General features: G+C 40.5%; 1 long non-coding RNA gene across 6 annotated transcripts in view; it reads right to left on the bottom strand.

The window, feature by feature from the left end:
• The window catches only part of LOC118542441 (uncharacterized), a 52,895-nt gene that overhangs the window by 15,438 nt on the left and 14,582 nt on the right, over nucleotides 1-22,875 (bottom strand). For 2 of the 6 annotated variants that reach the window (XR_013447696.1, XR_004920595.2), the window contains exons 1-4: nucleotides 22,705-22,773; nucleotides 20,275-20,662; nucleotides 7,785-7,927; nucleotides 3,963-4,082 (exon numbers count right to left, since the gene is read on the bottom strand). This is a non-coding gene — a long non-coding RNA (uncharacterized LOC118542441). The other 4 variants (XR_013447694.1, XR_013447693.1, XR_004920594.2 and 1 more) reach the window with 4 other exon arrangements.

Below are 22,875 nucleotides of genomic sequence, written 5' to 3' on the forward strand. Positions count from 1 at the left end.
CTGGTTATGCAATCAAGGCTGGCATTGCCTAGAATGTCATAGTTGAGAAGGATGCTCGTTTCATCAGATGTGACCAGGCACTTTTTAGGAATTAAGGTAGACTTTATGGGGCCAATGCTTACAAAGTCCCTCTTAGGGAAGCTGGCCTGGTAACCGGCTTTACAGGGTTCCCAGCCTTATAGGTGAGCAAGGCAGGCTCAGCAATCTTAGGATATTCTGGGGACCTCAGGAAGAGAGGACTTCCCACCAAATCACTAGGTAATGCAGGTGAAAAATGATGGTGAAGTTTCGGCCTGGCTTCCTATCTTCAAGAGGCTTTGAAAAGTCCAATCTGAGGTTCTTTATGAAAATGTCCAGCAAAGCAAATAGAAGACTCATGTGTTGACTTGTCCTTCTTGCTGCATCTGTGTAAACAAACAGGTCATGTCTAATGAGACCAGCCTTGTTTTGTGATCAAGAATAATCTTTCTTTGAGATTGTCTTTGATCAAAAGGGGAAAAGGGACTGTAAGAGCATTTTGTGTTTCAATGGGAAACTAAGCATGCTCTTCTGGATCATCAGATTCTGACCCTATTCATTGTCTTTGAGCTCTTTTGCACCTCTGTAAATTGCAGGTAACTGGTCGATATGCAAACTTTGTCTTGTCTGATAGACACTAATTAGCTTCCTTTCCCACTATGGATAAATTAGTGTTGATATCTACTTATAAATTGGATTTGGATCTGTTACAACTCAGGGAACTGTGCTGCACAATCAAACTATTTCATCCACTGATCTCCTAGATTTCACTGGGCTGGATAGTCTTAGGGTTCAACTTCTGGCTCTTTACTTTAATATATTCCTTTATATTAACATTTATCTTTTTCATTTTAGGCATCCCATTGAAGGACACTGAAACAACTGACCTTCACCTGCACACCAAACAGATGGTAAACTAGCCTTCTACTAGAGATATCACTGAGAAAATGCTGACCCTGTGGTCTGTTTCACTCAACCATCTCCTGTTTGAGTTATTCCTTATCTCTGAATTATTCATGGAGAGTCTCTCTGAGCCTGCCTTGAACAAGGAGAGGGACTGACAAGGCTGATGAAACTTTGTGCTTCACACGAGTTTAGGCTGCTTTGCTGAAGACCACTAGGTCTCAACTCTAGGTACACTTTAGCTTGTTTACTTCATCCGAGACCCAGAATCCCAAGCCCATGTGCCTGAGCACAAACCAACTTTTCTGCCTCAACTTTTCTATTAGTACAATATTTGATGCAGTTCATTAAGTTCCAAGGCCCCTCCCATGACATCGTTCTTGTGCTTTCCACAGACACCTATCCCAGGGTCTTTGCTTACAGAAGCTTTGCTCCCACTCCCCTTGCCTGAAACTGTTTTGGCTCGGGCTTTGAGATCTCTCTGTAATAGTCTTATTCAATAATGTCTTTCCTTACTTAGGTCCAGACTTAACTTTTTTTTTTTTCCTTGACAATTTCCTTGGCAAAAGATATTTAGGATTTGATTTCTGGAAGGTAAAATATAAAAAGCAGTCAAGTTTGAACACTTGATTAAATAGGATCATGGATTACTAAGAAATAAGAGTTGGTTATCTAGTTAACCAAAATGACAATATAAATTTTAAAGTAGACATAGGAGGTATGTGACTATAAAGATCTTAAGTTCTTTTTAAGTGAAAAGACTTTGTTTTCTCAAATAACTAAAGATATGACAAAATCAACAAGTATAGGAATTATTCTAATAAAACCCTGAATAGTTATTTTCTAGGCAGATTATTCTCAACGTAGAGAAAAGTATTTTATAAGCACTTATTAAGAGAATTCCAGTAATCTAAGAAAAAATTGTCATTTTAACAGAGAGAAAACCAAATGCTAGTTTTGAAACAGCATATTTGGTACTAACACTCTTACTAAAAATCTTATAAACAAACTCGTAAACCTCAGCCAGCTTTGACTACAAGAAGTAAAATTCCTGTTCCGTGAACCATCTGCAACTTTGTCTATCCAGACAAGTTTTATCATACACTTCTCTCTCTCTCTCTCATTTCGGTATGAGTTGTTTTACTTTGGAACAAAGCTTCTCTTGTTTTCCTTAACAAAATACCTCCTGCACACTTTGCATGCAAAGTTGTTCCTCTCTGCTGCTCTCACTCCTAATAGAGCCTCATTCACATATATTGATTCTAAGTTTTCACTACAGCCACTTCTATTGCATAGAGAACTAGGAGGTGGTGTAAGAGAAGAAGTATTTCCAGGGCATGTGTCAAAATGGCGAGGCAGATCTTATTAGAGCTACTGCAGTAGGGGAGAGAGGCTTCAGTGTAGCCCTGAGTCCCATTCTACACAACACAGACAACTGGAGATCGCAGCCAAGGAGCTGAGTGAGGGGGTGAGTGGATAGAAAATTATTGAGAGGAACTTGTTTAGATACCAAAGTAAGGAGATTCTTCCTAAACTAGCTTAACAAGATTCTTACCAAAAGCAGGCCAGGGACTTAGATATCCAGGGCAGGGGATGAGGAGCTTAATCAGATATCAAGGATGATCAGATATAAAGGGGAGCAGTTGTCAATTAACTAGCTTAGGATTCTTTGCTAAAATGGAGCTCAGTAGGCCAAGGTCAAGGCTCATCTAGAAGAAGACTCGTAGGAGTCTGACTAAAGTCTGGTCAAGGAAGGAGTGCCTGTTAGTAAATAACTGTAACCTGTCTTTCACATACCAGTATTTTCTAGCCGACTAGCAGAGCTTTTAAATATACATCTCATAATTTTTTATAGCCATGAACATCCCTCATAATATAGTGTCTCAATGTGGCAAAAATGAACATGTCCATTAACAGACCCAAATATATAGCCTTTCTGTATTATATAAAAATAAGAGGCAAAAAGTATATAAAAATGAAATTGTATTTAGCAATTAATGCTTCAGTATTTTATCCTACTTAGATCTGATCTAGGTATCTAATGATTCATGAATTAACTCAATTTAGCATCAGTCCAAGGTTTTAAGTTACCAAATGATTTTGGAAACTGTCTTCAAGCTGACATTCTACAAAACAAAATTATTTTTGAAATAAAGTTTGTCCAAATAATGACTTAATTTGACTAAATACAAATTTACATTTTTTATAATCTTAAAATATAGTAACTGAAATGACAGCATATTAAATCAGCACACCTTTACAAGTTGAGGAGAAACATGCCCAAGTAAAATAAAAATGTATGTTTGTATTACACTTAATGCTGACAACTCAGAAGATAAAGCTGTTCTTACTAAACCAACAAATTAAATTAGTCTCATTTGCCAAAGTAACCTCAATTATGTAAACTTGAATTTGAGTAACTGCCTATAAGAAAGTATTTTGAGTACATTGAAAGTATTCAAAATTTAATTTTTTCAATACTTGAGAATTTTTAGGAATAGTCCCATTTAAGATCTTAGTTAGCTCTGTGAATTAGAGTAGAGTTCTATTTAAAAATTTTGTAATCTAATTTAGTAATACCATCTGGAGGCAGGAAAATATTACATACCTATAGACACATAAACATACGTCTAGATCTAGAAAAGTTATAGCTTCAATTCCAAAATTTCAGTCCATACATTAGGGGCAAACCCAGAAATACAAAACTCACTTTCATATAAAAAGAGTTCTTTCCTTCCTAATGGGTACAAATTCTTAATGGATTTGAGTTCAAAATGGAGAAAAACGGATAAACAAATAGAAAAGAGTAATGAACTCAATTTTCCATCATCTTTCATTCAATAGAGACAAAATATCTATAAGCCATTTAATTCATTTACAGAGATAGCCAAATGGTCTAACAATAAACACACACACACACACACCCCAAAATTCCACCACTGGAAATCAACTAAAGAACTCAGAAAGAATCAAAATCAAATTCTTACCATGCTTCCAACAGACAAAAGTTTGGAACATATAGGACCAGGACCAGGACTCACCTTTAGATCCCTGGGTTTCCAGCCAGAAATGGAGCACAAAAGACTCCAAAGGGCCTTATTACCTGGCTGGGGTAAATGGGAATCTGAAGACAAGGTCTGATCCTGAGTCATGGCACCAAACTGTAAGACAAAAACCAGACAAATTAAGAAACAAATATGATGGAGACTATCGCAAGCAGTATCAACCCTAGTCTAAATATCTTTGGAGCAACTCAGCTTTTATACACGTTTGCAAATGAGGTGGTTTACACTGTGGTTTTGCAAGCTGCAGACATAAATTTTAGGCTTCAAAACGGGAAATGGCTGTTTTCCCCAAATATGGCAAACTTCTGAGAGCACAGAGTTTTAATCTCTGTTAATCAACCATGAGATAAAGAACAAGAAGCTGAAGTGTCTGTTTTGCCTTGTCAGCAGATTCAGACCAAAAGAGAGAGTTTGCTGAGCTTTGTCACACGTGATCAGATCTTGTAGAAAAGAGTTTCAAGCGTAAGAAACAACAAAAGGAATGAAATTTCTAGTCACCCCTGAAGCTAGGCTAAGTCATGTCTCCTTCCTCAGCCCAGCACCCCCTTCTGCATGAAGTGCACTTACTTTCCATGCGCCCCCCCCCACACACACACACGTCCTTACATGTAGCCTCTCTTCCCCTCTTAACACTTCTACCGACATCTCTCCATTTCCGCTGATGCCAGCCCAATCACTCTATCACCTGATCCTTCAAGGCCACTTACTACCTCCTAAATGATCTCCTGCCTTCCAGTCTTTTTCTCCCACAATTCAGTTTCCATGGAGCAGTCAAAGCAAACTAAAGTGAAAATCTGATTTTTTTACTAATCTGTTAAAGAAATTTCAATCTCTCCCAGTTACCCTTCCAAAACGGTCTATACTGTGGAGCAGAGCATTCAAGCTCTTCATGTTCTGACTCACTTCCTTTCTTTTGCCAGCCCTGAGCAGACTCTACACTCCAGCTCTATTGAACACTCCTAGTTCCCAAACACCCCATGCTCTCCTCCATGTCTAGATGCTTGCTTGTGTTTTCCCTTCAGCCTCCAGTGCCCTCTATCTAGCTAAGTCCTTAAAGCACATACACATGAGGTTTAGATGACACATACTCTGGGTTTGTCCCTGACCCCACTTGTTCTCTCAGCCTTCCCAAATCTGAATGAACTGGAATTCCTCCACCCCATACTCTCTTCTTTCTTAGCACTTACCATATCATTTTGAAAATTCCTCTTTCTTTGCCTGTTTCTGCAAATGAACCAGAAACTCCCTGTAAGTTGAGACCATGTGTTCTCTATTGCTTTTTCATGGCAAGGGGAGATGGGGGTTGTGGTAGTGAGTGGGCATCAGTGCCCAGAAGGCAGTGCCTGGGACACAAAAATCATGCAGTGAACACTTGTAACATTAATAAGTGGGTGAACTTCTGTGTCTTTATAGTTATACAATATAGTGGGATGATACTACACATCTCACAATTGTGTTGTGGAGACAAAACAAGCTTACGGAAAGCAATTAGAAAAAGCTAAAGACTATATGAGGTGGAATATGAAATAGAGTGATTTATTTTTTAAAAACTGTGTCGCATTTCACAAAACCTAATGAATGTTAGCGCCCACTAACCAGCCACCTCAGGGATCTGGATATGCACTTCTTTGGCAATTGCTTATCTTCACTCAAAAAAACAGGAAGGAATTCCTCCCTAGATCCTGATTCCATAGACAGTATCTGAGCAAGTTGTGTCCTTACAAATCTGTTTCATTCCTTTTTAGTTAACCAACATGAATATCCTCCTGGCTTTCATGACTATGGGATGCATTCTCGAAAATCAAATTTACAATTACAATGATCTTGGCACCACACAGTGCCCTGTGCATAAACAAGACTTGATAAATACTTGCTGAATCAGTGACTTGCAGAAGAGCTTCCCACCACTTCGGGAATGATTGTGATTTCCCTAATTTTCTTGATTTTCTTCTGCTAAAACATTCTGTTTGCAATACCACTCATGATTATTCAGACCAGAGTCAAAAGAAAAAAAAAAATTTTATCCTGACTAACCGTATTCATAAACATGAGTTACAGTGGTTGAAACATTTTCCAGAGGAGTGTGCTCTGAACCTGCCAAGCGGCACCACAGGTAAATAGCCTTTTACAGGAACTTCATCTCGGCGGAGAACATTCATGGGAATATGAAAGTCCTGAGGTTCAAACTGTCTGTCTTCATTTGGGTTCCCCCAGAAGCAGACCCTGACCCAAAGATTTATTGCAAAGAGACTTGGAATAAGATCCCAGGAAATATTTGTAGGGGGATGGAGAATGGGGACAGGCATGAAGCTGGAGCCAAGAGAACACCTTTGTGGGAGACTGGGTTTCAGCCTCCAGGGGGCAGTGTGGTACACATCTCAGAGATGACTGAAGAACTGAGAAATCTGGGCTGTTTCAAGCACTAATTCCCATTAGATGAGAACTGCTCTGAGGATATTAATTCCCCAGCATTTATAGCCTACCTGACATCAGTCCAAGCATGTGAGCTTGCCAGAGGAAGCTCTTAGAAAACCACAAGTTCTTGTAGCATGAAGTAGTTTCCTGAACCACCAAGTCCTCAGGGTGAGGAACATGGGTAGTATCTCTAACCTACACTTAGTATAGTCAAGTTCTGAACTGCAAGATGCATTCACGGAACTTAGACTCGGTCACATTTCAGCTGAGCCAAGGCAACTGCACTTGTAATAGGCTGTCTCAGCCGATACACCGCAAAAAAGAATTATGAATTTCTTGAGCTTCATTAAATGTCTGCAGTGCGCCCATACAACAGCGGGATTTCTGAACACTTCTCCAGATTCTCATTCACTCCTTTTGTACCTAAGTGAGACTAGTTCCCTCAAGCAAATGAAACATGCTTATCCTCTCCTCTGAGGAGTCCGGGCCCCCAGCTGCCATGTTTTATGAGGCCATAGCACAGGAGTACTAAGAGATGCCCCAGTGGGTTTCCTGAGTGCCAAATGTATCCCTGCCTGCTCCCATTATGCAGCAGCAACCCTTGCTTATGCCCCAGGAACTCACCTCTTTCACACCTCTCCTGACGCTATACTCCCACTGAGTTTCAGCCCAAGATCTCACCTCTTCCATGAAGCCTTCCAGATGCTTGCAGACCACAGAGCTTTCTTCTTCCCCTAACTCACAGAACTTCCTGCTTATGCCTCTCCTCAGGGCTGCATCACATTCTACACTGTGATTCCTCATTACGGGATTTTTATTGACTTTGGACAGTGTCATTGGGTTGACGTCTGAGTGTATGTCTTGTCTTTCCAGTGGGAACCTGACCAGTGGTTACTGGTACTTCCAGTGCCCCGTATAGACTGTATGCCACCCCAGGGCTTAGTGAACACAGGTTGGATCTGCGGCTGAACAGCTTAAAGAATGGCACCTCTGCACCCTAGAACTGGAGCATGATCTTCTCATCAGAAGCCTTGCTTCCCACGGTTCCCTAATTCCCTTGGCATTCAATGACACTCTCTATCACTTAGTTCACAATTATCTTTCAAACAAGAACAACAACACAAAAAAGATAGCTTTGATAAATTTAACTTTTTCACATTTTGAAACTGGCCCAAACTCTTAAAAGCATATATTTTTAGATAATTTATTACAAATGACTCGCAGATGAAGCCATAAATTTCCCCCACCCAGAGAAATGTTCTCTTTTTTTGGCACTGTTTCGACCTTGAAGTTGACAAACCTAGTTTGTTTGGGGATAGTGAGTATTTGTGAAGATGGCATAGAAGACATTTTCAATAATCACATAAAGTCAGTTTAACTTACAGTGAACACGTTTTTGGTGCCAAGAATTGCCCCAGGTATTTTATACAGACTGGTTGTCCAGAAATCTTTTTTTTTTTTCTCTTCTGCTTTCTGAAGCTCATATGTTGCAGTGTTTTGAAGTACGGCTTAGCCTCTTGTGGAAGCTTAAAGAGAAAGGGGAAAACCCCAGTCACTTCATTTTGCAATTAATTACTTCTTCTGGGAAGGCTTTGCCTTGTAATTGTAGTATTTCTCTCTCTATATGTATTATTTCTGATTGTTTCTGTCTTGTATACTCCACCCAGAAACAAAAAAATGTATACAAAAATAGAACTAATCTTGACTATGTGACTCCAAGTACGTAATCTGCTCTCCACAAGCAGTACTGGAATGAAATAAAATATTTATATGACTATTAATAAAAGGCAAGATATATAGAATGCTTGCTGTGAGCCAGGCATTCTGTAAAGCACTTTATACACGCTATCTCATTCAATACTCATAACAAGTTCCAGAAATAGGTACTGTTATTAGCTCTGTTTTACAGATACACCAACTCAGGCCCAGGTATTAAATCTCATATATGCATTAATATTACTTTCTCATTGATCTTTCTTAGGAGCAACATTGAAAGAAAAAACGCCTTCCTCTAATTTTCAAGTTTTATTGCCTTAAATGTGAAGAGTAACAAAGTTTGACCACTCCAAAATATGCCAGTTTGGCACATGGATTATTTCAGAATGAAGGCAATTAAGAACAAGCAGACACAAAAATGCTCTCTGCTCTCCTCCTATTTGCCTAAAAGCAAGACATAAATTTACCAAAGTGTCTCCTTCCCCCTCTCTACCAGAAAGGACAAAAGCTAATCACCAGAGACAATTTTAGTCCCTTATCCAGCCTGGAGGCACAGGAGAAATCTACATACCAAACTGAGGTAAGGGAGACTTGTTTCCCTCATAGTTGCTTTCACACAATTTGTTGCCGGTGGGGACCCAAAGTCCTTTTCCTTTATCTTGTCACTTCCCCAAAAATGTCTTTCCTTGCAAAGACCAGGCTGTAAATAAAACTTGGAGTCACTCATCCCCGAGTTTCTCCAATGCGTACATAAGATAAACATGTTAATAAACTTGTTTGTTTTTCTCTCGTTGATCTGCCTTTTGTTACAGAGCCCTGATGTGGGGCCGTGAGCTAGCTAAGGATCAAGAAAGAATTTTTGAGCAGTTTTCAGTGCAAAATGGTGCTTTTATTACAGCAGGGGGATGGAACCCATGGGCAGAAAGATCTGCACTGCGCTTGTGAGGAGTAACTGATTATATACTTTTTTAGTTAGTGGGGGTCAGGGATAGCGTTAAGTCTCTAAGGAATTTGGAAGCAAGGTTTCCAGGACCTTGAGGGGCTAGCTACTGTTAAGGTTATTTACTACTGTCTAGTAAAACATTAGTCATGAGACCCTTCTGATGTATATTAGCGGGCCATATGCTTGAAGGATGACTGCTAACATATATGGGACTGGAGGGATATTTACAGTTACCAGAACAAAGTAACGCTAACCAGAGCAAAGCTGGTAAAACATTAAAGGAAGTGCTTGGGGTAGCTGTAGGAGAATCCTGCCTGGGGACTATGAGCCACAGAAAAGTCTGGCCTTTGTTCCATTTTCTCCCATCAAGCCCTAGCTGAAAATCTAGAAGGGTAGAAAGAAAAATATTTTCTTCCTCCCCTAAAAATGCAAGGTCATAACCTTACACAGTTCCAGGAGGAATGTAAGTAATGTAAAAGATACAACAATATGAACAACTATAGATTTTGCCTCTTAGACTATGAGAAGTCCAGGGTTTAGATAAAAATCAACACAAATCTAAAATAAACAAAACATTCACCATGAGCATTAGGTCCCAGATATGCTAATTTTGGCCTAGCCGGACACAGAAGACATATAATACATCGGACTGAAAAAGATTGTTAACACCTTAAAAAGATAAGAGTAATAAATAGTTCAAGAATAAAACTAAGTGAGATATCATCTTAAAAAATAAGCACTCTTGGGGTGCCTGATTGGCTCAGTCGATTAAGCGTCTGCCTTTGGCTCAGGTCATGATCCCGGGGTCCTGGGATAGAGTCCCGCATCAGGCTCCCTGCTCAGTGGGGAGCCTGCTTCTCCCTCTGCCTCTTCCTCTTCCCTCTACCCATGCTTTCTCTTTCTCTCTCTTTCTCTCTCAAATAAATAAAATCTTTTTTAAAAAAAAAGCACTCTTAATTTTTTTTAAAGGAAGTGGTAAAGTATCTGAAGAAAACTAGTCAATTAGGCATTTCCTTGTGAAATCTTAAGGTATAACCAAAGAATATCCAATGACAATCAAAACAACCCCCGAAGATTTCTATCAAAAAACAAAGGATTCCAAACCTAAAATAGAAACAGATTCACTTTTTAAGGTAACTTTTATCATTTACTTAAAAAACTGCATTAGGAAATATGAAAAGGACATTCACAAGTCACCAAGTGACTACTTACCCACAAATTCTTAACACATTGTGGTTCACTGTTATGGGCATTATTACCAAAATCATATACACATACCTTCTACCCAGTTGTTTTGGGATCCGCTAGAAAGAGATGCTCTTGTGGCCACAAGCTAAACAAATTCAGAATGGAATGGAGTGGATACAAAGTAAAATGGAATAGAATAGAGTAGAGAAGAACAGAACATAAATCAAGCATACAGCTTGAAACTACAGGAGCAATAATATACAAGGTAAAAGATAGGTGATAGATAGATGATAGATAGATACATAGATACATAGATAGATACATAGATACATAGATAATAGATAGATACATAGATAGATACATAGATGATAGATAATAGAGAAAGAAAGAAGAAAGAAGAGGGAAGGAAGGAAGGAAAGGAAGGAAGGAAAGAAAGAAAAGAAAGAAAGAAAGAAAGAAAGAAAGAAAGAAAGAAAGAAAGAAAAGGAAAGAAAGAAAAGGAAAGAAAAGAAAGAAGGAAAGAAAGAGAGAAATGTGGAGAGATTTCAATAAATGTGTGTTTAAAAAGGTTAATCACAGTACTCTCTCAGGATGTTTAACTTTGGAAAGTGGTACTCCAAGGCTGTCCACACCCCAGAGCAAGTCAGCAAACCGTTTACCACCCATCTGTGACAAGCCGAGTACTGAAATTGAGATTAAGTCTGGCAGAGACATTTCATGCCTGTTGAATCTAATTATGCCTTTTAATTTTTCCAGTAATTCATTTTTATGATATTTTATAAAAGAATCAGGCTGTGATGGATTAGAAACTTAAAAAACAAAATTATCCCTTTTCCACAGGTAGTCTGAGAAGCAGGGAATAAAGCTACATTTGGTCAAGGGGACGCTATGGATTTCTTCCCTCTCCGTGGTTGTACAAACCCCCACTTTCACCTTTCCGCGAATTGTGAGTTGTCATTGTTCCCTCGCACCGTAGGAGAAATGAGAGGAGGTGGGTAAGCTGAGGGAAAGGGGAATGTGGCCGTCCTGTTGAGCAGCTATAAGCTAGAACTGTAATAAGCAAGGTGCACCCTCAGAATTCCGGGGGGCAGCACGAGGCCTGTAGTTCGTCCATTTACACCAACGGTGCTGATATTATTTTTCTTACCTCTCCACACAGTTCTTCAAAACGTCCTGGACTTCATTCAATCACTCACAGACACCACAAAATAACCTCTCCCTTTAACTTCGAGGCTAATGGGCAGTGAATATACAGGGACTCTTTCTGGCTTTGGGGAGTTAAAGTGGTTTCTATGATTTGCATTCTTATTTGGTGGCATTCATTCTAGGGAGGTGGTTTGCTGTCTCTGTAGGGCAGAGCTGACTCTCAGCCATGTATGGGTGTACTGGAGGTGCTCAGGAGTGTGAAGAGCTAAGGTCTTCCTGCAAAAACAGAGCCGTAAGTCTCAAGCTTATACCACCCTCCCCCCCAATATATCCTGCTTTGCTCCAAACCACAAAAAGTACAAAATGTACTTTCTCAGATGTATTGACTTTTATGTCAGATTTTCTGAGAAGGCACAAGGGTTAACTCTCCAAGTCACGTCTCAGAGAATTGATAACAGTTCACTGGCCTTAGAGAGCATGTGCCCCCCCTCCCCGCCCCCACAACACATAGCTCGGTCCACTTGTCTCAGGACCCATAGGACCTCGAACACATCAAGTCTCTGCTAATTGCCGAATGTCAGCTCCGTTTCACTTCTAGACTGACCCTCCTTCTAGTAGCAAAGAAAGCCTTTTCTTTTCTCACCTCTCTATCCTTCACTCCCGGGCAGTGTGTTCTGCAAAATTCCTTTATGTACACACTGTGAGCTGGAATGTTGAGTTCAATGCTGTGGAGGACACTGATGTTGAAAAGGACCTGGGGATAGAAGGGATGCTAGTGTGTCCTCCAAGTGGGAGGTAGAACAGTTGGAAGAGATTAAATGATCACTGGTTGAGCCCCACCTTCCAGTGATCCATAGCCCCTGGGTCTATGCGGATGGTTGGAAGGCCCCCAAGGGCACTTGCAGCCACTTTAGTTAAAATCAACAAGGTCTACTGACAGAGGTTTAGGCCAGAAGGCTGCCTCAGAGAGTGGAGAAGTGGTTTCTCAGAGAGTAGAGAAGTAGTATGCTAATTCAAAAACAGGGAAAAAAAAAAAAATAGGAGGGAAAATAGAGTTCTAAAAACTCGTGTTAGGGGCGCCTGGGTGGCTCAGTCGTTAAGCGTGTCTGCCTTCGGCTCAGGTCATGATCCCAGGGTTCTGGGATCGAGCCCCGCATCGGGCTCCCTGCTCGGCGGGAAGCCTGCTTCTCCCTCTCCCACTCCCCCTGCTTGTGTTCCCTCTCTCGCTGTGTCTCTCTCTGTCAAATAAATAAATAAAATCTTTTAAAAAAAAAAATAAATAAATAAAAACTCGTGTTAATATTTTAAAACGGAAGGAAAATGAGATGAGCTAGAGTTATCTTCCAAATGAGTTTAAAAGAAGAAGGAAGAGTTTAAAAGCATCAATTGCACATAATATGAATATGTGAAAAGAAAACTCTGGGAACAGGAACAGTAAACTTGTAGGATAAAAGAGAAAATCCAAAATGTGTCTGATAAATACCTTTTACTGTAAACATCCTTGTGGTTTCTGTTAAAAAGAGCCTCTTCTAAATTTTAAAATAAAACACAACTAATTGCAGCCTCTGTAGAGGAGGAAAAATCCGTCCTCTGTCCCTCAAGCTCTTCCAGCTGGACTAAAAATTAAATTGACATGAGACAGATTAACGGGAGGAAAAAAAAAAAAAACCAGTTTTATTATGTGCCCATGGAGATCCATTATTGAAACTGAGACCTAAAGAAATGATCAAGGCAGGCAGTTTTTATACTTTTTAGACAAATAGGCAATAAATCTATAAGGAATTGACAGGACAAAGAAAACTTAACTTTGGGAGCTTTAATTAGTGAGGAATTGTAAACAGAATTTGGGCTGGGGTAGTAAATTAATAAAAAGTAACAAAAGTTATGGGCGCCTGGGTGGCTCAGTTGGTTAAGCGACTGCCTTCGGCTCAGGTCATGATCCTGGAATCCCTGGATCGAGTCCCGCATCGGGCTCCCTGCTCAGCAGGGAGTCTGCTTCTCCCTCTGATCCTCCCCCCTCTCATGTGCTCTCTCTCATTCTCTCTCTGTCAAATAAATAAATAAAATCTTTAAAAAAAAAAAAAAAGTAACAAAAGTTTATTCAGCCCTCTCTGCTCTAAATTTCCCATCTCTGGTGATAAGGATGTCTCTTTACCTCCTGGTCCAGAGAGGACACCTTTTTCATGGGAGATTTATTTCCTGCTTTCAGGGGGACAAAGTGTAGGGCAGAGTGTCCTTCCTACACCAGCTGACTCTTAAGTAAGTTTAATGCAAAATAACCAATATAGCAAAGTGGCACATTTTGGGGTGGCCTGCCCTTGGCTCATAAACCTACAAAGATATGTTTAATAGTAACAAAATGAAGACATGCATTCAAAGTATAGTTAATAGCGCCAAAAGAGTAATTAACCAGCAAAAATGTAGTAAGTCATGTTACTACTACCACTAACATAAAAACTTACCCTCAAATATGTATTAAATAAGTAAATATTTAAAAGTCATAAAAAGGGGAAAGGAAGACAACAACACAAAATCATGAGTAATAAAAAAATTAAAAGTAAAAAAAAAAGAAACCATGAATAAAACAATGAAAAGATCAAATTTATATGATAAGATGATAGCAATATTAATAGTGCTTTGGAAAAAAATCATAGAGTTTATATATTTGAATTTAGCCATTGTATAAAAAACTGAAAAATGTAACAATAAAATTTGGAATAAGAAATGAGAATTCTAGTAATTCACTTGTACCTGTATAAGATCTATTATTTTACTGTATCTACAGTGATTTAATTCTGTGTCTGACTCCCCTACTGGATTGAGACCTTCATGGGGATGGGTGGTAGGTTATGGTCAGATTCTGGTTTCCCACATAATAAATGCTTGGTAAATGTTTTTAAATGAATAAAAATGGGAAGAAAAAGATTTTTAAGGCATAGGACAAAATCAAGAGATTTAAAACAACATAAAAGGTTTACAGCAACTTAAAAATAAAAGCACCTAAGTCTGACATAATTACTGGACAATGTTTCCACACATCTGAAAAACAGAGAGAAAAGGGATATAAGAATGAATGATTATTTTGGAGGAGATCAATGCGCCGGGCACCATGCTCAGACTTTACATTTTAAAAAGAGGAGTGAGAATCAAAACAGAAGTTTTGAAGTATCAGTGTTTGTGGGTGAGATAATTGCATAACTAGAACCCAACAGAAAAATAAATCCAAAGACAAACTAAGCTCTTTTTGCTGTAGCATAGAAGGAAACCCCAAGCATTGCAATTAAACTCTTAAGCACTAGTGATAGCTAGAATGTGAAAGAAAGGGAGCCCATTGCTGGCAGCAAAAACTGAATACATAGGAAGGAACACTTTAAGAAATAGATGTTCATCCGACATACACACACACACACACACACACCCTTCACACATATACCACACACACACACACACACACACCACCCTAAATGCATAAGAAACACACATCTATGAAGAGGGAAATTCTCCACAAGGTTGAAAAGACTTTTTAAAATACCTGTATTATTCTAAGTAGCAGTCCATTTCAGTGAAATTAGGTCTGAGTCCTATCATCCCCCAGCTACACCCCATCCTAACTTTCACCACCAGATCAATGACCCTAAAACAGAAATTTATGATGCATCCACTGGTCCAAAACTTCCTCATCCACCAGACCCCAACCCTGCCATAGCACAGAAAAAGGTCAGAACCCAAAATCATGAACACTGACCCCAATTTTTCTTGAGGTATTTCCACTTACTTTTTTCAATTCATAATTATTTTTTTAAAGATTTTATTTATTTATTTTAGAGAGAGAGCATGAACACATGAGCAGGGGCAGAGGCAGAAGGAGAGGGAGAGAATCTCAAGCAGACTCCGTCCTAAGTGCAGAGCCGGGCACGGGGTTCAATCCCACGACCCCAAGACCATGACCTGAGCCGAAGTCAAGAGTCAGAAGCTTAACTGAGCCACCCGGGCACCCTTTCTGATGTTTTTTAAGTTGTAGAACATTCAGAATGAAATTTACTCTTTTAACACATTTTTAGGTGTACAATACATTATTGTTAATGGTAGGCACAAGGCTGTACGGCACATGTTTAGAACTTAACTCATCTAGTGTAATGGAAACTCGATGCCCGTTAAATAGCAACTCCCTATTTCCTTTCCCCAGCCGCTGGTGGCCACCATTCTTCTACAAGTTTGACTATTTTAGGTTCTTTCTGAAAATGGAATCACACAGTATTTGTCCTTCTGTGACTGGCTTACTTCACTTAGAATAATGTCTTCCAGGTTCATCCATGGTGTCACCCTTAGTTTTTTATTCATTTTCTGACTTCTCCACAGTTGCCTATTAGCTGACCTCCAATGCCCATGCCACGTGCTTGCGTCTGAATTTTTCTATTCACGTGCCTTCATGAAGCTTTTCCAGATTTTTCCAACTTAGGCAACCTATCCCTTCATCATACAATATACGCCACCATTTACTGAAAACTTACAGTTCATTAGGACATTTTCTATGGGCTTTACTTGTGCTGCAATGTCCCAGTCTGTGTGTTTCTGTCTAGATTTCCAATTATGTTAAACATGTATCCTATCCAACATTTATATCCTTCATAGTATTTAGCAGAGTGTCTTACACATAGTAATTATGCAGTAAATATTGTTTAATCAATTAGATGGTTGTAAACTCCTTAAGGGAACATTTAGCTTACCTTAATATCCCCAAGTCTAAGACATACTTGACATACCATAAATGCTCAGTAACCATTGTGCTGTGTACAGGGAGAAGCAGAAAGTGAGATCATTTGCTGAGACCGCATTGCTGAACACAGAGGTCAATTCTCAGTTCTGCCCTTACTTGACATAGCAGCAGCATTGACCCAGCTGCCGGCTCCTTCCTACTGGAAACACCTCCTTCGCCAGACTTGAGGACATCCACTTCCTTGGTTTTCCTCCTATGTCACAGCCAGCTCCTTCTCAGCCTGATTATCTGTCCCTTTGTCTTGTCCCAGCCTCTTGACCTTGCAATGCCTCAGGGCTCAGTCTCTGGTCCCTTCCCTTCCTTTCCCTACACTCACTCCTTAGGTGATCTCATTAGTTCATGGCTTCAAAGCACCCATGTGCTGAGAACTCCTATATGTACAACTCCAGCCCTGACACCTTCACTAACTCCATACCTATAATGTCCTACGGCCTACTTGATATTTCCACGGGGACGTCCAGCCCGAGGTCCAGATGGAATATATGCCGAGCTGAGCTCTCAGTCTTCCTCCCTGTGCCCACTCCTCCAATAGCGTTCCTCATCTAAGAACAGGCACGTCGTTCTTCCAGTATTGCAGGCATTCTTGACACCTTCATTCTCTCACATCCCAGTCCATCAGGAAACACTTTTGTGCTCTACCTCCAAAATACACACAGATGCCAACAACTTCTCACCTCCCATCCCTCCTCCAATGATCTGAGCTGCCATCACTGTTTGCCTGGAATGTTACAACAGTGGTTGCGGTTGATTCCGCACACAGCAGCCGGGGAGATCCTTTCAGAATGTTACTCAGATCTTGTCACTGTGCTTTCACAACCGTGCACCAGCCCTCCACTTCTCTCGGAGCAAAACTCAGAAGTTTTTATGAGGCAATATCCAACTGGACTTCCCATGTACCTTTCTGACTTCATCTCCCTGTGGCCCACTCCCCTCTCTCTACAATGTCCTCCTTGCTATTCATCTCAGTCATCTATTGTCCCATAACAAACTACCCCCAAATTAAGTGGCTTAAGACCATTTGCTATCTCTTGGTTGCTCTGTAAGTTGATTGACTTCAGCTGGGCATTCTTGCTTAAGGTTTCCTGTGTGGTTGCAGATGACAGTCAGCCAGATCTGAAGTGATCTACTGGCTCAAAAAGCTGGGCACCCAAGATGACTCATTCTCATGACCCCCAGTTGATGCTCGGGTCTTAGCTGGGACTGCAAACCAGAGCACCTCCCTATTGCCTCTCTGTGTACCTCGGCCTTCTGACAGCGTGGCACCAGGGAAGTCCGTGTTCTGGGAGACACTGTCCCAAGACCAAGTGTGCCAGGAACCAGGAAGTAGATGTTTCCCGCCAGTTAAGAAAGGGCCACACCTAGAAACTGGCATGATGACGCTTCTGTTATATTCTGTTGGTGTCAGCAGTCACAGAACCTGGCAGGATTTAAGGACACCAAGAAATAAACTCTCCCTGTTCATGGGAATGTGGCAAGATTGCATTGCAAAAAAGCTTATGGGATTCGAGAAATGATGGAGGCAATCTTTGGAAAATATAATCCGTTGTGCTATTTTTCAAACACAACAGCTATACTCCTACCTCAGTGCCTTGTGCTACCCTTCCCTCCCCCAGAAATGGTCTTCTCTCAATATCAGCTATTGGTTCGCTCATTGCTCTGAAGTCTTTGCTTCTTCACGTACTTCAACTCTGACAATATGCCAAGGAGCCTACCCTTGACCACCTTAGTTGACATTATACGTAAATGCTCTTCCCTATGATCAAGTGCACACAATTGCCCGTGGCATACCCATTGAACTTTGCTTGACCAAACAAACTTGAGTTGGCCTCCTCTCCTCTACACAGGCCCCTAAACATTGGCTTGTCCTAAACATTGGCTTGCCTAAACATTTAGGCAAACATTAAACCACTACAGTGCAGAACATCTGCCCCTAAACAGCTCATTCTGAGAATCTGCTAACCATAAAAAAGAAAAAAATTTCACTGTGAAAATGCCCCAAAGACGCCACTTGCCCACCCCAACCAACCACTTGCCCTACTCCCCTACAGATTTCTTGCTAGTTCTGCCCACCCCACCCTATAAAAGAAAAACCTTTTATTTTTGTTTAATTTTGAGATACTTGCAGAGTTCTGGGGTCAGAACAGTCTGCCTGTTGGAATAGTCTTTTTAAATAAAGTCTCTCTTTATCTAAGTCCATATTTACTTTGATTTGACACTCAGCACTCCCAAGACTTTATACCCTGAACCGTTTTTTCATATCACTTATTCCCTTCAAACATACTATATATTTATCTATTTATTGCGTTTAGTGCCTTTCTTCCTCTATTAGAATATAAGCTGTATGACAGTGGGATGTTTTTCTATTTTGGCTACTAAATTTCCATCGCCCAGCACCAACCCGTTGCAGGTGCTCAAAAAGTATTTGTCAGTTTTGTGGATAAACTCTCACCTGTGATGTGATGAAAGCATATACATCTAATGCATAAAGGTACAGAATAAAGAAATATTTGCTACTGATCTTCTAGAATCTTGTTCTCCACACCCAGCTAATTGAATCTCTGATATGTTCCTTGAACCAGCTTCTCATTTCAACCATGTGGTTCCTGTAAAACGCTTATTAGTGCTGTCATATTTTTCTTAAGTCTCCCTGACTTCTTTCTCTGTTCTGGAACTTAGCTCAGAAACTGGAGCCTGGTTATATATGCGAGTCGTTTTCTCTGATGCCATTAGCCACTGGATTTTCCATCATTTTTTTGTGGCATACCCGTGCTAACTTATGTTAGCATGTTCCGTTACACGTTCTCCAATACTGGTCTGGATGGTCTTTCCTCTTGTCCAGCTGATCTGTCCACCCAAGCTCGCCCGGGCTTACTGGGCAGGTACACGGCTGTTTCTGACACCTCCTAGTCCACATCCTGCCTGAGTGATTTAAGTCCCTCATAGACATTTCCTGAGGCAAAAGAAAATGAAACATCTTTTCTTCGTGATCATGCATGAGGTAATATTTATGAAGTGAACTTTTGTCAAAAATCTCAGGGTACAATGATTTTATGTTCCAAGTGATTCCTCCACTCCTAGGTTCTAGACAGAAAGAGGAGGAAAAAAATGATCATATGATCATAATGAGTTTCAGTTCGTGATCACATAATTCATCTTGTTATTACACACCACTGCTCCTTTAAATAAAGTACCAGAGCCCGATTAAAATGGATAACAATGCCTCGGAACTTCATCCAAGCATTGCTAAGGAGTTGGTTCGTCTTATCTAATATATAAAATGTTTCATTAGGCTAAAATAGTAATTCTCAACTGTGGGCAATTTTGTCTCCCGGAGGATATTTACTAATGTCTTTGAAACAGTTTTGCTTGTTGCTACTGAGTTGCGGTGGGGGCAGGGCATCTAGGAGGGCAAAGCCTAAGGTGCTGCTAAACTTCCCACAGTGCACAGGACTTCCCTCCACAACAGAGAATTATCTGGCCCAATATGCCAGTAGTGCCAAGGTTAAGAAACTGAGCTAAGGCGTGCCTGGGTGTCTCAGTTGGTTAAGCGCCCGCCTCTTGATTTCAGCTCAGGTCATGATCTCAGGGTCCTGAGATTAAGCCCCACATCAGGCTCTGCCCTGGGCATGGAGCCTGTTTAAGATTCTCTTTCTCAGGGCTCCTGGGTGGCTCAGTCAGTTAAGCATCTGCCTGTAAGTTTCAGCTCTGGGGAGGCTGGCTTAGGCCTGAAGATAAGCAAGAGGCCTGATTAAACAGGATTTTGTCAAAGGAGCTTAAGTTTCACTTCTCCGTCCACACTTTCAAACAAGGATAAAGAGTGTTCCCAAAAAGATATGGATGCTGGAGCATTAAGTCCTAACTCCAGGGTTCAGCTTCCATCTAGAGAACACAGCCATCCAGAAATGCACCCATTTCTTCCCCTACTCATGATTTCATAATTACATTTTAGCCCTTTTGCCTGGTCTGTTTACCCCCTTGAAAACCATATGGGTTGGCTCACCTTGATTGATGAAAAAAAATCAATGGCTACAGTGTCATTTTCCAAAAGAAAGAGGGATGTACTATATATGAGAGCGTAAAAGGATACAATTAGAACGTGATACCTCCAGTTAAAGAGAAGGAAAACTTTTCTTTAATATGGCTGCAAGTCTTCCTCTGTGTTCGATGTTTCTTCTTTAACTGTTCCTGTGGGCATAGCTAGAGGGAAGATGCTCTGGTCTGGTCTCAAACCAGTAACATGCAGAGCTGTATCTGCAACTATTTTCTTCCAAGGGGCCACGTACGATCCAATGACAGTTTTGGGTGTGTTTGGAGATGCTCTTCCTAGTCCGTTGCTCCTCATTCACTTAGAGTCTGGGCAGAGAAGTCCATATTGGCCAATACCTTTGCTCAGAATCAGAATGGGGAGCCAGTCCCATTACTGCTTGCATCACAAGTGAGGAGGCAATAACAGAAATGGAGCGTTGAGGTACTAGAAAGCAGATGAGGTTCCTTACAGAGAAAAAGAGAGCAGAGAGCAGGGGTGGTGAGTTACGTGTTAAATAAGGAGACAGAGTATCGAACTGAACAGCACACCCTATTGCATTTCAAAGAACAAAGTGCTTTCCAAACCTTTGCGTATAAACACAATCATGGGGTTTAAGCACTGAAAATTTTTTTAGGCTACAGTAGGTGTATGCTCGCAGTGTTCCTGGAAAAGATTTGTCAGCCCATTCCAGGCCTCAAATTGTCCACATTGCCTACTCCAATCATCTGTTTTTCACAAAATTGCCTGTATGTTCTGCGTTTCAAAAATTTGGAATTGTCATTTAATTTTGCATGTAGCTGCACCTGGGTTTTCCACGTATGCCTTGAGCAACTTGAGGGCAGGGAGTTTGCTTCTCTTGTGTTCTCCAGAGTATAAAGCATCATTCTTTTCCCCCAAATCGTGGCATTTGTGATTTTAAACTATAACTGCTTAATGAAGCTACACAAATGAGTGGAAGATAGACTAATATCTCATCTACCCAGAATTCACTGCTCTACTGGTCTCATCTTTTTGAAGCATAAGAACCGTAAGAAACAGAAAAGCTGTTTCAAATATCCAAAATGGATGTTATTAAGTTCATTTGTACCATCCTAAATGAGCATAACATAACTAAAGGGAAAATCCCAAGATTGTTACAACTGGGAATTATTTTTAACAATGTGACACAGGAATAGGTATAGGATAAATAACGTTTGACCCAGTGAAACAGATTTGTTTTTCAGATAGAATGAAATTGGATTATTTTTTTTTTCTTTTCATCAGAAGCCAGCCAGCCTCTAGAACCCTCCCTTGCCGTACAGAGGAGACACTATTCCCAGATAACAAGGAGTTTTAGCACTGCGATTTTGCCGAATGTAATCTGGAGGGGAAAAGGAAACCCAAAACCTTATTTTTCAGCATTTTCATGGATATGTGCTGTAGGCAGTAGGAATAAGAATGGCTAAGAAATGCAATAAATGAAGATTCTGTTCATAATGGGTATATTGCAGGGAATTACAGACAAAACCTTTAAAAATTCTCTGGAGCTAGATTTTCTTTTTTTTTAATTTATTTATTTGAGAGAGCGAGAGAGAGAGAGCATGCACAAGCAGAGGGGAAGGTTAGAGGGAGTGGGAGAAGCAAGTTCCTCGCCAAGCAGGGAGCCCGATGCGGGACTCGATCCCAGGACCCTGAAATTATGACTTGAGCCGAAGGCAGACACTTAACTGACTGAGCCCCCCAGGTGCCCTGGAGCTAGATTTTCAATACAGGTATAAAGTCATGCTTTTATGAAACAGAATTATTTGGCATATCTGGCAGAGACAAGTATGAAACACAGAAGAGAGTCAGGAAAACAGGAAGAGTCGGACATGAATCAGTATGAACATCCAGGCAGGAGCAGGAGAGCAATATTACCTGCAATGTGTTACTAAAGGTCTTCTGTTGTGTTAAATTAGTCATTCTTAACTAGGTCTTTATGTTCTCTTTAAAAGGCATCAAGTAAAAAAGCCCTGTCAGGTATTGTTAGAAACAGGTTTTAGACAGCAGTCTAATTCAATTTAGTTGCTCAGAGTGACGGAAGTTCAGAAATCGAGAGAGAAAAACTGACTCAGTAATTTTCTCTTTGAAGTTCATAAACAGTAATTTTTCTCTTTGCTATTAGAAATGCAAACAGGGCCACCCCGGGTGGCTCAGTCGGTTAAGTGTCTGCCTTCAGCTCAGGTCATGATCCTGGGGTCCTGGGATCAAGATTGAGCCCCACATCGGGCTCCCTGCTCAACAGGGAGTCTGCTTCTCCCTCTCCCTCTGCCCCTCCCCTGCTCATGTTCTCTCTCTCTCTCTCAAATTAATAAATAAAATCTTTAAAAAAAAGAAATACAAACAAAAATTAAGTTAAAACTGCTGATAAAAATAAATACATTTTGTTAAATTTTAAAAACATGCATTTTAAAACCTAACTTTCCAAAAACCACTTTCTTCTGTTTACTGTTAGTAACCTAAATAGGAGTAAATTAAAAAGGAGTACCTTGGGTGTGGCCATGACAGAGCGTGGGTTCTAGACTGCTCCCTGTTCCCCCCTACTGTAAACAACTGTAAAAGTGGACAAAATAAGTGAAACATTTTTGAAGGGGAAATCGAGAGGAAGGGGGTGGAGTCGGTGCAGAACTGGGTGCTAGCCAAAAGCAGGCACCTGTGG

Source organism: Halichoerus grypus, chromosome 5, assembly GCF_964656455.1.
Source record: "Halichoerus grypus chromosome 5, mHalGry1.hap1.1, whole genome shotgun sequence".
Taxonomy (NCBI): domain Eukaryota; kingdom Metazoa; phylum Chordata; class Mammalia; order Carnivora; family Phocidae; genus Halichoerus; species Halichoerus grypus.